The sequence below is a fragment of the Otolemur garnettii genome, unplaced genomic scaffold (genome assembly GCF_000181295.1).
Source record: "Otolemur garnettii isolate 467f Iridium unplaced genomic scaffold, OtoGar3 scaffold00033, whole genome shotgun sequence".
Classification (NCBI taxonomy): domain Eukaryota; kingdom Metazoa; phylum Chordata; class Mammalia; order Primates; family Galagidae; genus Otolemur; species Otolemur garnettii.
Window position 1 is genome coordinate 6,568,998 of NW_003852428.1, and position 5,458 is coordinate 6,574,455.

Genomic DNA, 5,458 nt, shown 5'->3' on the forward strand with positions numbered 1-5,458 from the left:
GGTAGAAAGAAACATAACTTTCTTGGAAATAAAAAGGTATTTTTTTGTTGTTGTTCAAATAGAGAACTACTTCAGAAAGTTTCTGGCTTTTCCAAAAGGGAGCAAGCAAGCGGGAAGAAAGTGCTATGTACATTGAAAGTGATGTCTTGGCAGATTTTTTTCTTTTTTTTTTTTTTTTTTTTTTTGAGACAGCGTCTCACTTTGTCACCCTTAGCAGAGTGTCCTGGCATTATAGCTCACAGCAACCTCCAACTCTTGGGCTCAAGCAATTCTCTTCCCTCAGTCTCCCACGTAACTTGGACTGTAGTTGCCCCACACAACGCCTGGCTACTTTTAGAGATGGGGTCTCACTCTTGCTCAGGCTGGTCTTGATCCTATGAGCTCAAGGCAATCTACCCACCTCAGCCTCCCAGAATAATAGGATTACAGGGGTGAGCCACTGTGCCCAGCTGATGCTGTTTCTTTAAAAAAAAATAAAAAAGTGTTCTACTACTAGAACATTCTCAAAATGTCATAAGCAATATATAGAATAAAAGCTATATTATCAGAATTCAATTCAAGTTAGAAATTAACTAGAAAAATGCCCCTACACAAACACATAACAACTTTCTGTTGGAAATGAAAATACTTCTAAATCATTGAAGCAAATAAGAAATAATAAAAATCACAAATACAAAAAAGAAAGAATAAAAAAAAATCACAAATAGGCAATCACATATAGAATTTCAAATAGTTATAGTGGTATTTTAAATAGCAAAATTAGAATGTGAACAATACATCAAACTGGCATGAACTGAATTTATGTCAGGGGAAAAAAATGAGGCATCAGAGAAAGAGAAGAGTTCATATCTGAGAAAGTTAGAGGGAAGCCAAAACGCGTCAGATGTCAAAAAAAAAAAAAGTGTATGAAGAAGGAGATGGCCAGCTAATTAAATGCTATTATTAGGATAAGTGAATTTAGATCTTGTAATTAGACAATGAATTTAATAAAGTGTAAATCATTGATGATGTCAAGTAATTGTGCTATACAGGATGAGAGTGGAAGACTAACTGGAAAGCATTCAGAGAGGATGGAAAAAGAAGAATCAAGGGCTGGGTTCACCACCTCTTTTTATAGTTTTGCTGAAAAGAGAATTCAGTAAATAAAACTGTGGTTAGAGAGGACAATGTGATCTAGTTCATTTCTACTGTTTTACGATAGGAGAGCTATTATGGTGCGTGCATGTTGATACCAATGATCCAGGAAATGCTGAATCTTTTATTGTATAGGCTGGAGATAAGATACTACCTGCACAATATTCCTGGGTAAGAGAGAAGGCCTGGGTTCCAGGAGAGAAACTCAGAGAGTGACCTTGAAAGGGCCAGATACAGCGTATTGATGTTAAGTTATAGTCCTCAAGTATAAGTCAACTCCCATTTAAAAAAGAAATTAAATGTCCAGCGTTATCCAAGTTGTGTCTGCCGAGCCACCTAAATTTATTTTCAGGCAGGAATTTCATTATAAGGTAAAATGAAAACAAAGATGGACATGAATGTTACAGATAATTAGAAATGCATATTTTACTGAAAAAGGGGTGGGGAATGCACAGAGCCTTTTTTTTTTCAAGTTGTTAAAATTAGTCAATTTATATTCATTTTCTTTGTTCATTTGAATCAGTAAATTTTAAGGATCAATTTTATTTGTGATTTAAATATTCAAAATCTTCTGATCAGTTTAAGGGAAAATTTTATTGCAAGAGTAAAATAATCTGAGGGAGGCTTATGAATCATGAAACATTTCTGTTCTTTCTAAGCCAGTCACACCAAGATGCACTGACCAGTGGAGTCATAATGCCAGAATGTGCTGATCACTGAGTTAATTTAAGCATGTAACAAAATAAATCTTTCTTAATAAAAATATGGAGGGTTTTTTGTTGTTATAAAGATCCACAAAATCTAGACTAACCCAGTAAGATAGAGAGCCCCAAGGGGTTTTGCTGCTTATAGTATTAAAAGAATGTATTTAGTATAGTATTGTTTCAACTTTAACCAAAAAGACCTAAATGGTTTATAATAAGACTGAGAGAATAATTTCATGTAGACATGGAATCTGGATCCTTCAGATACACTTGAAATGCACCACCAAGGAGAAATGAAGACAAGTCGGTAGAAACAATAGGATAATCAAATGATTGATTAGATAAGTTCCGCTGAGATGAGTTCTTAATAATCAATGCAGAAAAAGAGATGGCATTTCAAAATCACTAATTTATTTAACCAAAAGAAATAATGAAGCCTAATCATCAATAGAAAGTAATTTCAATAAATGAAAGGTCTATGGGAACTTTATAATGGAGAATCACACAAGTACCCGTGGAGTTCACTGGTATAATTAGCATTACTAGAATGGAGACAAGACATTGGGCTCCTTATGACTGGATTCAATAATAATTACTGTGCGCAACCCATGAAATGCTCTTGCCTAAAAAAATATCAAAATCAAATCCATCTTTTAAATTCAATTATGAACATATAGGATAGAAATGGAACAGAGCAGGAGAGGCTATAACTCCTCAAGCATTGTTCAGCAAGGCTAAAAACAGCTTTACATTTTTAAATGGTTGGAAAAATATTAAAATAGGACTAATATTTCTTGAAATTTGAAAATTATATGCAATTCTAATATTGGTTCCTAAAATTGAAGCTTAGTGACTAGTCCCACTCACTCAAGTATCATCTATAGCTGTTCCAAGTATCATCTAATATTGGTTCCTAAAATTGAAGCTTAGTGACTATAGTCCCACTCACTCAAGTATCATCTATGGCTATCTCATGCTACGAAGGCAGAGTGAGGCTAGGAAGCCTTCAGGGGTGCCGACCCTTCACCCTGTGGGGCTGCATACAGATTATTTGAGGACTGGTCTGCTTACCTATGGTGTCAGAGGGAGTGGGGAAAGTATGCATGGACATTTCCCTTTGCTCATCAGCTGTCTTTAGTGTTTTTATTTTTCATGTGGCCCATGACAACTCTTATACTTCCAGCGTGCATGCAGCAGAAAGGAAAAAAGACTTGACACCTTGACTGTTCACTATCAGCAGCTCTTCAAAGAGAAGCAATCAGCAAAATTTAAAATGAGGGCTGTGCTATGAGACAAATGTTCTATTTTCTCAAAATGACAAAAAAAGAATATTTAATAAATGAATAGAAAAATAGGATTCTGTTGTTATAGATTACAAAATAATTACAAGACAATAGCAGTTGTAATGTGTGACCTATGTGAATCTTGATTTTAACCAACAAAATATGAAAAAATAATTATGAGATACATGGGCACATTTATTTTGGGTAATAGATGATATTAAGGAAATGTTTCAGATTTTACTGCGTGATCATAACAGTGTAAAATGTAAAATTTAAGGGTGGCGCCTATGGCTCAAGGACTAGGATGCTGGCCCCATATACCAGAGGTGGTGGGTTCAAACCCAGCCCCCACCAAAATCAGCAAAAAAAAAAAAAATGTGAAATTTAAAAAACAGTGATTTTTTGAGATAGTAAAATCATTGGGATGGCGCATGATGTCTGGAATTTCCTTTACATGGCTAATACAAGAGGGAATTAAGTAAATAAAAGTGAAAATAGGGAAGAGTGTGAGACGGATTTAGAAAAAAAGATGTTGGTTATTTGTGAAACTAGCAATTGGGTACATTAAATGGTTTTCTCTATCCTCTTTTACATATTTTAATTTTTTGTGCTAATATTTTTCATATATATTTTTTCCTTTGAAGTATCATAAATACTAAAAATGTGGAGTTCTTCCTTAACTTTGATCTAACGCTCTCTTCCAGCCACAGGGGCACAGTTTTACTGTTCTGCTCTGTGTGACTATTGTTTTTTTATGAAGGATTTACTTTTCTTTCTAGTTATTTGATATTAGCCATGTTAATAGATATCAGCAAGAAAATTTTGTTTATCCTGACAAACAGGTGGGGCTTACTCCATGCTGTCTGCTGCCAGTGTCTGGAAGTGAATGGTTATGTGAGATATAAACTCTTCTTTGGTTTTATTTCTTCTGGTACGTTTATTTTTGAATGTCAGGAACAGCCAATAAAGTTGGTTTCCTAGCAGTATTTTCTTTATTTATGGATCTTTGAAATTCACTTCACATTCCACTTCCAGACCTTTCTCATTTCAAAGATCTTGCCTTTTAAGTTTTTGGCTGATGATTGTATATACCTACTACACGCACACGTGCATGCACACACACGTAAGACTAAAGCTGTAGACTCTTTCTCAGTATTAATCATGAATCTTATAAGAAACAAAATTGATTTAACATAAAATAAATTGATATTTTTGTTCCACGGTACTTCTCCCTATGTCTCCTTTACTCCCATGAACAGAAACCAGAAAAACATCTTGTACATAAATAATGTTCTAATTCTATACAGCCTTTGACTATCTGCAGAGATAGTGAACAAATGACAATTCCTATGAAGCTTGGTCGCATCACTTCTTATACATTTTATAGGTAATAGTATGACCACGTTGTATTTGTTTAATGAACTCAACTAGTTTTACGAGATAATGATCATGAGCAAATAATAATTACAAAAACTACTGTTGTCAGATTTGTGATTTACAGAGTATAACATTACACAGTAGAACCTCCAGAGTTGACCCTCTCCCTACATTGCGTACCTCCTTAAGTTGACCGAGTTTTCATAGACCCAGACATGCACCACAGATACACAGCAGTACAGGAGGTCTTGTTCCTTAGTTGACCACCTCCATATGTTGACCAGTTTGTTACAGTTCATTCGATGGTCAAGGTATAGAGAGGTTCTACCTGTATTTGAGAAGGCTAAAATTTTCCACAGGTACACTCTACTTTAATGACAATTAAATTCTCAATTATTTGGTTGGTTATGGATATCCATGCACAACATCCCACACATTTAAGTCATGGGTAAAATTTAATCATCTGGAAATGTACTTGGTTCACCTCTGCCTCGAGTTAGAAATGCAATAAACATCACCTGCGTCTACATCAACAAACTCCATTAACCTTTCCATTACTTGGAGCCACCACTCATTACAAATCTGCTTTCTATAATTCATCCAGTCTATAATTTATCGCGAAACTCAGCCAAACTCCATAATTGCTTACGTGCCATGTGAGAAAGCTTCATTACATACTAGAAAATGCTAGTCGTTTCCATTTATCTAGATTTCAATTCAGGTTTCTGCTCAAAAGTCAAACTTGACAAAAATCTTCAGTGATGACTTTATCTGAGGTTGCATATTTATTAGATTTTTTATTTTTAAAAATATTAAAAAGTGATTTACTTCCCTTGATTTGCTTTTCAAAAGATCTCTTGCATGGATTGTGTTATATATGTATGTAGTAACATTTATTTGTTTATTTTCTGTATTCTCCATGAGAGGGAAAGGTCATTGAAAATGGGACTCATCTAATTT